The sequence below is a fragment of the Dryobates pubescens genome, chromosome 22 (assembly GCF_014839835.1).
Source record: "Dryobates pubescens isolate bDryPub1 chromosome 22, bDryPub1.pri, whole genome shotgun sequence".
Taxonomy (NCBI): Eukaryota; Metazoa; Chordata; class Aves; order Piciformes; family Picidae; genus Dryobates; species Dryobates pubescens.
In genome coordinates, this window is record NC_071633.1 from 9,397,212 (window position 1) to 9,409,734 (window position 12,523).

Sequence of the window (12,523 nt, forward strand, 5' to 3'; positions counted from 1 at the left end):
AACTAGAGGGAAAAATAAGCCACCAAACAAATTATGGATAGATCCTTGGACCTCTACAGATGATAGATCTGAGTATAGGGAAGCACAGAGAACATGATAGCACCCTAACTGACAGTCCTTATGCCATTTTCCACTACCTTACCAACCAATTGGATTCTGGAGGGGCCTAAGCACCCTAGATGCTGCTGCTCATGGTTCAGCCCTTAATTTTAGGAGTGACAAGAACAGGGAGCAGTTGATACCTTTCTTTCCCATCTCTAGTCATCTTGCAACTATAGCTCAGCAGACCAGTGAACTCCAGTCCTTCATTGCTAGCATGGGGCAGATGTCATACTGGAGAGGTCACAGGAGCATGACTTTATGATTTCATGAAGTACCTTCACAGGAACTAATTAGGGATAAGTTATTAATGGAGAAACCACCACATTATGATTGAACTGTCAGTTGCTGTGCCAAATAACTTGCATCAGCAATTACAGTCATAAATGTTCTGGATAAAAGCACATTTAACAGGACCCTTTCATGGGCTATGCAGCCTCTGCTGCAGAACAATTTAGTGATTCCTGTGTTTGTGCCAGCCACAGATAGGCCTGGAAGATTTGTGATGTCTGTTTCACTTCTGTGGCATGAGTTTGCACCCATCTTTGCCATTCATTAACCACTCCTCTCCCTTCCCTCAACTTTTTAGTTCCTATGTCTGCAGAGAAAATGTGATTCAAACATTTTGAAACAACAACCTGAGTCTGTGTGGAGTCTTATAAGATATTTGTGAATAGGAACTGCTCTACTCATATGAATTAGTAACTTCATTGATCTTGTAGCCACAGAACTGGTGTTTTTTCAACATATGCTCAAATTAACTAATTTCTTCATGTGGGCTTTGCACAGACACAGGACATGTCACTTTGTTTCTATACTCTGCTGGAATCTCTCAGGAGCTGTTTCTATCTCATTTCAGTATTCCTCCTAGAAGCAGAAAAACAGTGGGATTTTCTATGTGCACCACTCCTGCTCTCTCCATTCAGTTAGGCAGATACATAATTCACCTCTGGCTCAGTATGTGGTAGCGTGGCTATAGAGAAATGCCATGACTAACCTGGATTCCACACCAAAGCTACATCTCCTGGTACCCACCACCATGTTTCTGTATCCTTAAACTTGCTTATAAACTGGTGTTATCATGTGACAAATTGCCAAACCATCTATGTGTAAGAGGCAAAATCAACCAGTATGTTGGGTTCTTCTTGTGGTCTCCTCATCACTAGGACAACTTGCAGCCATCTGAGCAGCTTTAAACAGTTGTACACTAGAACACATGAATGTGACAAGCTTTCAAAAATGCACAGCCCCAAAGACAGAAACACTTCCCACACAAATAGCCTTCCACAGCTCAGCAGCAGGCACACAGTTCGAAAACTCGTGCAAACAAGAGACATGGCAGCTGATTGGAAAAAACCACTTTCTATCTTACATCTAAAATGGAGCCAAAAGCCCCATTTTCATCTTCCATTCTTGACTTTCTCTCCCCGATCACATTTTCTATCTGTCCCCTGTTAAGAAACACAACAAAAAAAGAAATACTTACCTTAAAGTTTCCTAAGAAACTAGCTGTTGGTATGGTATTTCCTACATGTTAGTATTCAAGGACTTCCAGAATACGATTAAAATATTATGAGCTGCTTTTATGAGAGCTGAAGTCATGTAAAGAGATTTATATAGACCACTGCAACCTTCCTATCAATGGCAACTTTGCTTAAGGCTACTGTTTATGCTTTCAGAAAATACTAGAGAGATCTGAGGTCTAAGGCACCAGAAAAAAAAGGAAAGGGAGACAAGCATCTGTCATGTACACAGAAAATGAATCCTTCTGGCAACTCCTGCCCAGCCCTAGATTAATATGGATTTACAATTAACATCATCAGTGAATCAAGCAGCGTTGTAATTGTTTTTGCAGCTATTCCAAAACTTTCTTCTGAACAGACATAACCTAATGCTAACTTAGTGAGACAGAACAGCTTGACACATTTGTTATCTAAAGACCACTTCAGCCAAAAAACATAATGAAAAAGCATGGGAACTTGACTCAGAAGCAAAGGCTCTTCTTTAATATTTGTTCCAAAAATAAAAAAGTTTCTCCCCACTACATCTCTCATTATTTCTTCTTCTTGAAGCTCTAATTTTGCCCCAAGGACTGCTTCAAAAATACATTCTCTTTTGATAGGATTGCTTAATACTGCTCAGTCAAGTGGGATTAGAGCCTTCTGAGGCAAAGAACATATTTCTTATTCATTTTCTTGACTAATTAGTAAGAATTACTTTGGGAAACCTTTGTTGTCTAAGTATCTCTCACCTCTTCTCCACAGTGGGGATTACCCCACTGGTAACAGCTGGTTATTATCAGCACACCATTGCTGAGACCCTAAAATCCATGACACTGATTCACAGTTGTGATTATTTCTTTTCACACACTAGATTGTATTTAGAATTTTTTATGTTGGTCCAAGAGTATGACCCAGGCCATTGCATTTCCTACAGTTGATTTGCTGGAGTATTTTTGTAGTCCAGTACGTAAGAACTGTCAGGGTTTGACCGTGGATGTCAGAACAATACTCAGAGTTAAGAAGAGAACACAGATTCTGCCAGAGAGAGATCCAGCTGAGAGAGAATCACAGAATCACAAAATTCTTGAGGCTGGAATAGGACCCTGCAGTTGGCCTTATTAAACCTCAGACCACTAAACACATTCTAAAACAACCTCCCCTGTCCTTTGGGGCACATCTTCCATTCTGTAGTTACTGGAGAAAGAATAATTTCTTCTTTTGCCCAAGTGTCCACGTGCACCAACCTAAATAAAGCCATGGTAACAGGGTGGGAATTGTCATTCCCTCATGCCCAACTAGCAGCTGTCACTTGCTGTCACAAGTTAATAGATGCAAAAAAATAAAATAAAGCAAGAATAAAAAGAGTCCAATACCATCATTCTTAAAGCACTGACAGAGCTTCCACTTAGACAAGAGCAGTTGAGCCTATTACAGCAGGTAATGAAATCCACTAATTCTACTATTCTGTATTCTGAATTACAGACAGGTGTCAAATGGCGTGCACAGATGCCAACTCACCAGCAACTTGATTCAAATACCCCATCTGTCTGAATGCCTATGGCATTGGGTACATTAAAAAGAAGTATTTTTTGTTTCTTTCTCACTCTTCTCTTCCAGTATGACCTCCTTTAGGATGTAACACCCCAAAATGGATTTAGGACACCTTTTATAAAGGAATCCCACACTGGGTTCTCTTCTGACTCACCACAGCAAGAAGAGTCCTCTCCACTCCTCACACAGTAGCCTGTCCTCTTAGTTTTGTAAAGTAAAAGCTCTCAACCAAATCCACCCCTAATGTAGCTCAACAGCAGTCAATGAAATGACTTCTAGAATTGTTTTGTCCTTTGGTTTTAGTACCAGAAAAGTAAAAATTTAGTACACACTTCAGTGTGTTAGACAACCCCACCACCACAGCATTACACCTGCTTTTTGAATAGATTCAGTATCCATATCTGGGTTATTTCTGAATCTGAGTATGGCTGTCATTATGCAAAAAAAAGAAAACTAGGTTTTACTACTTGAGACAAGGACTGCTGAAACAGCAGAGTTTCAGCAGATGTCAATAGTACAACTGTCCTCATTTAAAGAGATATTCAAACCGCTAATAAAATTTTCATTTTTAAAGATTTCCTGTACTAAAGTACATGTAACTATCATGTACCATTGCCATCTAGTGGAAAGGTAAGTAAGAACACAGGTTTCCTTCACTTGAATATTTATCCATGATGATCATTGATGACTATTTCAGCTAACTTGGAAAACCTCTAGAAAGAGTACAGTAAAGTCCATGCATCTCTCAGTGCCTGCTCTGCTCACAGGGAGATCAACAGCTTCCTGTTTAATTTATTTTTTTGATGTTGTAAAAAGAAGGGTTTGTTGTTAACAATCTTATTGATAGTTTTTCTTCTGAAACACAGGAAACTTAGCTTGTTGCCTTATCTTTGATTAAATAGAACATTCACTAACTTAACTGAAATGCAGCATGTTGATGGATACACATGGTCAATAAGGATGTATTTCAGAGCCAGCTGCTGAGGAAGGAGAGGTGATGGTACAGCTGAAAAAAGAAATCATGCTATACTAGGACAGCTTCTCCTTTGCTTGTCTACAAGAATGAAATTAGCACAGCTTGTTGCAATTAAAAGCATAGGCAAGTTTGGGGCAGGCTGGCAGATTAAGCATTAAATTGAAGAGCTTCTACACAAAATCTCTGGTGAGACTAAAAAGACTTACTTCTTGTAGCCATTTGTTTAATGAGTTTACATCTGCTCTAACAGTCAAAGAAGTCAGTTGGAGCTCAAGTGTTTGACAGCTGCTCTTAAAAAACCCAAGAAGGATGCACTTCACTCATCTTCCTCACAGATTTTAGATAAGGATGAGAAACGTTACAGAGATCCCCTGAAAAGCCTCAAAGGCAAAATGCACGATATCTAGTTTTACTAGATTCTTGATCATTTACAGTCCACCCTAAAACTCCCACACATTTGTTTCTTAATGTCCCTCATGCTCCGTTAAACCTCACTGCAGCAATGTTCCCATAGGAATGTGGCTTCTTGCCAGACTCTCTCATGAACATTTCATTAATCTTCTTGGCTCTCACACAAACTACAAAACATTATTTGTTAGCAATTTAACTGTTTTGCTCCCAAATGTGCCAGAAATGTGATCTTTGCTATGCTTTCATTCAAGAATATATGAGGATAATTATATAGTAAATTAAATGAGGTGGTTTTTTTTTTTTTCACATTTAGCAGCACAGAGTGCCAAGAAAGGTAAACTGATTACATCTTGTTTCTGGAATTAATTCTCATGCTATCCTTCTCAAATACATATAACTTATATTTAGAAAAACACATCTTTAGATACAGCTTTATTTCAATACATTACACAATGATCTCTGACTTCTTTAATAACTCAGACCATACCATTATCTACCTGCTTCACAAGATAACTAAACAGGAAATATTATTTCTGTTTTCTAGAAGTCTAGCCTGCCTCATGTCCAATGATGTTGAAAAAAGACTACTACTGCCTTTGCAATGAGTCTGTTAGCACACAAAGCTTTGAAAACACACTTGACTTGCTAATGAAAACAATTTATAGTCTGATTTCTTTTCTGACTTCTCCAAGTGCATACAAAAAACCCCAAACGTTTGGGATGTATCAAAGCCCAAGCACTTTTGACAATCTCCCATTGCTTATCTAGCTTAATATTGTTCTGCAATGTAACGGACAGAGGCATGCAGCCACACTCTTCACATTGTGCAGTCACTAAATTGCAGTCTGTGTGAACAGGAACATATTTGACCATCCATGAACAAAGCAATGGCCACAGGCTGTTTTCTGGGTCAGAATTTCGATTTTTCCCTTAGAATAATCCTGCAAGTTATGTTGCAGAATGTGCTGGATTGTAGCAAAACCTGGGTGATACACGCTCTTTCAATCTTACCTTATTATTTAACCTTACCTAATTATAGCAGGGGGATGAGTAGGGATGAGTCTGTCCATAGAACATGAGAAGTTGATGATAGAAATAAGCTCTATCAGATGTTACATGCAGCAAGATAAAGAAACTATTCAAAGCTTTTAATGTTGCATGGAGAAAGAGAACAGGAATGTCATAGTGATTAAGACCAGTTGGAAAAAAAAAATAGGAGTTTGGTGAGAGTGGCATGATCAGCTGCATGACTTTGTTTGGGTATTGGGTTGATCAACTATCTTAAGCAGAGAAAAGGGACACCTAGAAGATGAGATAGGTCATAAGCTATGAACAGATGAAGGGGAGTTTGGGAGCTGGACATTTTTGAAGGGCTAATGTAATAGGAAAAAATTGGTAGAAAGGCTCACACAAGATCTTATGAGAGTCAGTCAAGGAGGAAATAACCAATGGAGGGGGCAAGGTGCCCAGGGAAATATCTATTCTTCTTACATCTAGATAGGAAGGCTGATGCAAATCTTTTAGCACTAGACCAACAGTACTCTCCTGCAGTGTTGCAAGGGTTAAAACCAGTCTAGAGACAAGCACATGCGTAATTTGCCATTTGGATTGAGCACTCCCAATTTAGCTTTCAACCAGTGGCTAAGCCTAGTCTTAGTGGGGAGATGCCAAATATTAATTTAGGCAAAGCTACAACTGCTATACTGTCTTAAAGCTGTATGATCAGAAGTCAACAGAATATAACTGACCTAATTCCTTATTTTTATTTCATAACTAAAAGCAACTCAAGGGAACCCTGAGCACAGAGACTTACTCAACTCACACCATAATTGGACTGACTGGTTGAACTCGCTGGTTGGCTACAATTGTATTCTGATTAAATTGTAAGACCTTTTTTCCAAATGGCAAAGCTCTCCTCCCTGTAATTCCCAAGATCCTCTTATGAGAATTACAGTGTAAAGAGAGAGTGCATAGTGTCAGACAGCCTCTGTTGTTAGCTCCATCAAGTTATAAATAAATACATGATACTTACAGTGCTCTGTACTAGAGAAAGCCAAGATCAAGGCCAAGTGTCACAGTCCTCCCTGAAAATAATTCAGCATGCAATATAATCCTACATACTCTAGCAATATGTATTCTAAATAGAAACAAACAAGATAGCACTGGGCTGTGGGTGGTAGAATCGTACCAGCCCCTGGGAATTTTACGTTAATTAATGCCAATTAATAAAGAATAGTAAGTTTTAATAAGTTAGTAATAAAAGAGAAATTGTGTTTAAATAACAGGCGTGCCTTGATTCCCTGGAACAAAGCTTCAGATTTTTAACTGGGGGAATTCACCTAGTGGAAAATTTTGCCTGACTTAAGACAGCAGAACTCTTCTGTTTGTGTTACTCACTGCAGCTTAACTTCCTATCCCTTGGGTAACCAAACCACTGGGAAAGAGGTCTTAAAAGCCACAGAAGTTACAGCCTTGGTAGCAAAAATACTGGGTGAGGTGGTGTCATTCTAAAGGAGAGAACACAGGATCACAAGACTTCTAGGGTCAAAATGTTAAGGTACATGACAAAGACCCAGCAATACAAGGTAGTTCAGCTCATTTCCTGAAATTGCTTAGAATGCAAGTTACAGGTCTGCTAAGAAACAGATTGATAAAGGTTCTGCGATTGTGCTACCCTCTCTCACATCAGGGTACAGCTCCTTCTTCCTCCTTCAAGTAGCACAACTACATATTACTTCCTTAACTACAAAGTGAAGGAGAGCCCTGGATCTTTTCTGTTCTTGTGCACACATGGTAACATCCTGAGGTTTGATAGAGGCTTCATTGTACATGTATCATGAAAGGAAGCAGAGCTGACACAGAGAAACTTGCCCATTAGTAGCCTATCTTCATACCATGCTCTGTGCCCTGGTGAATCACGCAATACTTTGCAGATTATTATAAAGGAGCTCTGTTTCATGGAGTGACATTGTTGCATGCATAAAACAGGCATCCTGACAGTTTTGGTAATCCAACCTCAAGCAATGTGGTCACAGAGAATCTATTGTGGCTAATGAGAAATCAAAAGCAAGGGCCTAGGTATCAGCAATGGAATTTCAGAAATTAACACTCAAAGCTTCCAGCTGGGGAATACTTGGGATCCTGTAAAGCAGTGTGTTTAAAGTATCAGCAGATAAATCTGTACCCTAAATCTGCTTTCTATCAACTTGGTAACTTTCCACAGTGATTGGGATGTGCATATTGTAGTGAATTCACTGCCAGACTTTCTTGTACAAGAGGACAATGTTTCTCTGAGGCAGAAAAATCTCTGAATCTGAACATGGAGCTCTGGTTAAATGAAGCTGTCTGCTACGTGCCTCTAATTTCTTTGCTTTGATGAAAGTCCTAATGTCACCACTTAGGCAATGAGAAGGCGAGTTAGGGCTTTATCAGGACTAACTGGTGGCAGTCAGAGTTGAAGGCAGATCTCCATTTAGTGCTCTAAGCAACTGGAATTAAACTATGGGACTGCAGAGTCTGGGAAGTAGTGGTCCACATGCAAGTTTTCATTTCAGAGCCCCTAAAACTAAGCCCCTTTTAAAACCTGACCTTTTTCTTCCATCTCTCTTCTTCATGCTACAAGTAAACTCACAGAACCTGCCAAAGCAGAAAACTAACTTATTAGTCACAGGACAGTTGGTGGCACACAGAGCATACTCCTGATTAATTTATCAGTCTAGGTTACTTTACAGCCAGCTGGCCCACCCTCATTGTGTTATACGAGCATGTTGCAAACTACAAAGTGTTCACACAAAGATACATTTCTCTCTCTTCCCCTCATCCTCTGCTTTTATTCTGTGATCATTTCTTTAGAGATTGTGGTGTGGTGGGAAGGCTCCACCAAGGATCTGTGTGCCTGCTTCTCATTTGTAATGAGAGTCCCTAAGGTGCCATGAAGAAAATTCAGTGCAAATTAAAATTCAGGGCTGGATTTCTGTGAGGGTCAGAGAAGGGTGGTTTTATTTTCTTGGTTTTTCTTCTTTTTAAATTGTGTAAATACAATTAGTATTGCTTCAGTTTTGACAAGCTGCACTTAGTAACGGCTCAGATTACCCTCTCCATAATTTATATTTATACTGATTGCGGTATTGCTTTATTAAGAGAAGGCACAGTGACCCAATTAGAAATACTGATAAGAATCCTGACTAAGTCAATCTTTACATTTTATTTTTAAAAAGCAAGCAAGGAAGAATGAAAATAAAAGTAATCAGAAGGCAAAATTATGAAAATCAGAACGGAAAGTGTCACCTAGTATTGCATTTCTACTGAAAATGTAGCCACCAAAAACTTAGAATCATAGAATCAGTCATGGTTGGAAGGGACCACAAGGATCATCTAGTTCCAACCCCCTTGCCATGGGCAGGGACACCTCACACTTGTTTTCCATTTATCTAAATCAAGACAGGGACTGATTTCCCAATGTGTTAGAACTGCACATTTCTTTTTTGTTCTCTTCTAGTTTGCAAGGCAAGCAAACAAACAAGACTAATTACAATACTTTAACAATCTGTCAAATAAAACAGTTTTGTTGCTTCCTTTTTAAGCAAGTGCATCCATGGGATTTATTTTTTTTTTTTGGTAGCATTATCTCATAAAAATACACATGTAAGTTTAGCAGAAACCATAAAAATGTATTGGAGACTTCAGCTAATCTAGTATCTTTCATTTGTAAGGAGGATTTGGGTGGAAGCCAAGTTAATTAAAACCAGAATAGAAATGTGTTCTATTCATATGAGTCATATACCTCTGACTCACAATACCCTGTGTGCAGCTAATGGGTTAATTTGTCCTGGTAACAGAAAAAATGAAGCTAGAGGGTATGACACTGTTTGAACCAAGTGCTGGTTTCAGACAGTAGATGTACAAGGGTTTTACGCAATTAAGGATATAGATATGCTCTAATGATGTCCTTTCTGTCTATTCAAGTGCCATTACAAACATTCAGAAAGATCTGGAGGTACAGAAGGCTTAGAAATCCAGGACTCACACCACCTTCAGTACTCTATCATTGTAACAATATGCACATGCAAGTGTGTAAACTGCTATCACAGAGGAAAGTCTAAATCACAAGCAGGTAATTTGTAGCCCTGGAAATTCTTTCCTTGCCAATGGCCCTGCAGTACTTCAGTGGGAAGAATTTCTCCCCAAGCAACCTAACAAACCCACACTTGCCACAGTGGCCTGATGCTAAGCACCTACATCTTTACCACTGGAAATGTGGTAATCTCTCATGCTTTATAATTCCTCTGGTCCCTTTTTCCTTGGGGAAGGGCAGTACACACAAACTGCATTGCTAACTTACCAGCTCCTTGCTCCACACCACAACTTAAAAAGACACGAGGTAGAGAGAGAGGATTTTGGCTCCTAATCCACACCTATCATGATCTCTGTAAACTGGAGAAGTTCATTTACAGCTTCTCTCCTCCCACATTCCTGTAAGACTGCAAGCCTTTCAAAGCAAGGCCTGTATCATAGCTTGAATTCATGGAATTGCTAGTGCAACAAACCCTGTAGGCATGGATATAAACCAAACACCACTAACAAGCACACCTGAGCTGTATCTGCCTAAAACATAGTGCCAAGGTTGAAAGCAGACAGCAGCATTCTGCTACTCTGCCACTGGTTTAGTTATCTGATCTCCAAGGGCCTCACAAGAGAAGACATAAATTATCCTGGTTTTTCAACCCTCATGTAGGTGAAAAACTCTTAATGAATACAAGAGTGGACAAGAAACATGTATCTTTTATGAGGTCATTTACAAAGCAGCTATAAATGATCACTTCAGGAAAGTAGGCCTTAAAAGTAATGGTTTTGTGGGTGTAATTATATAGGATTGTGCTACGATGTGAAGACAATACAATGCAGGCCTTAGTGTAAATGTGACTGAGGCTTCCCACAGTGATACGAATATTTATCCATGTCTAGGTAAAACAGACTCAAAGAAACCACAAGTACTTTTCTCACATATTAAAGTTAATTCAGCATTTTGCTGAGGCTACAGTCCTCAGCACCTTAAAAGTCTCAGGCCTTGTACTGCCCCCTCACATAAGTATTGCCACCCAACAAAAAAACCAAGGAAGTAAACAAAACAAAACAAAACAAAAAAAAAAAAGGAAAATTATATTTAAAAAAAAAAAGAAAGAAAGAAAAAAGAAAGTTCTAGTCACAGCTATTTCCCACCCCCCTGCATGTAACTTAATAACCCTCATCTGTTCATTCAATGTAGCAGTTATAAATTTGGCATGTGATCCAATGGACTGATCATTCCGAGGCACGACTACAGTCAGCACCACTCATTCCTCCCAGCATCTGAAGACCTAAGCAGTGGATGGTGCTGATCAGTCACAGCTGAAGACTTTAGAGCCTCAACATGCCAGTTTAGTATTAATGTTCACCTAACTGGAACAGTGCAAACATTCAGGAGAGAGAGGAATAGTTAAAGCACGTTTCCAGGGTTATTCTCAGTAAAATTAAATTGAGCCAAATAGGAAATAGTCTGTGCAGTCTGCCATAACATGATCCCAGAAGGAAAGCAGAAGATGCTCTTCCTGTTTTCCTTTCCCAGCACATCTGAGGGGCATGGCCTCAGGCACATTTTCTGTTCTTCACACAGAATACAGGCACCAAGGCTGCAATCCTGGAAAATCTGTTTGTGTGCCATCTCCTCCCGAACCCATCCAAGTTTCACCCTTGATTTTCAACTGAAAAAAATGCCTAGCATTTTATGCCTGCACACGTTCTTAGCTGAACCAGTCTCACTGGGATGGAATAGTTTAAGTTTCAGCCTGGCTGGGATCCAAAAAGGAGATGCAACACTCAATCCAGAACTTGTGGTGAGAAGGCCCAAGCAATCTCAACTTGCTTTACAGGCAAAATGCAATTATGCCTGCTGTTTTCCTAGTACACAGCTTGTAGCTGATGTCTGGTCACCTACCCACATGACCTCATCTAATGACAGAGAACAAACAGGAAGCCTGGGATTACACTATTATTTGCTTTGCCAGAGGAAAGGCAAACCTAAGTCAGGTTGCAGGCTGTGTGGGGTAGGAACACCTTCTCTTGGGGTCATTTTCACAGAAGTGTCCTGGAATCACAGAATGGCTCAGGTTGGAAGGGACCCTAAAGACCATCTACTTCAAACTCCCTGCCATGGGCAGCAATGCCTAACAACTAGACTTGACTGCTCAAGGCCTCATCCACCTGGCCTTGAACACCCCCAGGGAGCAGGTATACACAACCTCCCTGGCCAACCTATTCCAGAGTCCCACCACCCTTGTACTGAAGAACTTCATCCTAAAATCCAGCCTAAACCTACTCTCCCTCAGCTTAAAATCTCTTTCACTCTTGTCCTGTTGCTAGACACCATTACAAAAAGTTCCTCTCCAGCCTCCCTCTAGGATCTCTTTGGGTTTTGGAAGGCAGCTAAAAGGTCCCCCCAGAGCTGTCTTTTATCCAGGCTGAACACCCCTAGCTTCCCCAGCCTATCCTCATAGCAGAGGTGCTCAAGCCCTCAGGTCATCCCTCCTATGGACTCTCACCAAGAGCTCTGTGTGATGGGGACACCAAAACTGGACACAGTATTTGAGGTGGGATTTCACAAGAGTGGTGTAAAGGGGAAGAATCACCTCTCTTGACCTGCTGGCCACAATCCACTTGAAGCAGCCCAGGATACGATTTGCCTTCTGGATACGATTTGCCTTCTGGAAGAGAGGAGAGTGATCAAAACTCAGCAGGAACTTTACACTGTAACAGAGTTGATGTTAATTTTGATTCCTTTTCAAAATGTGGTTTGGAATTTTAGCAGCCTTTGATTAAAATACAAAAGCAGGCCCTATAGAAGGCCCAGAAGACTGGTTCTTCTCCCACATCCTATTCCACATTTTCAACAACCCAATCACAATTTATGCTCTCTTTTCTACTCTCCGTTAGTTAATGCGAAAGCAAT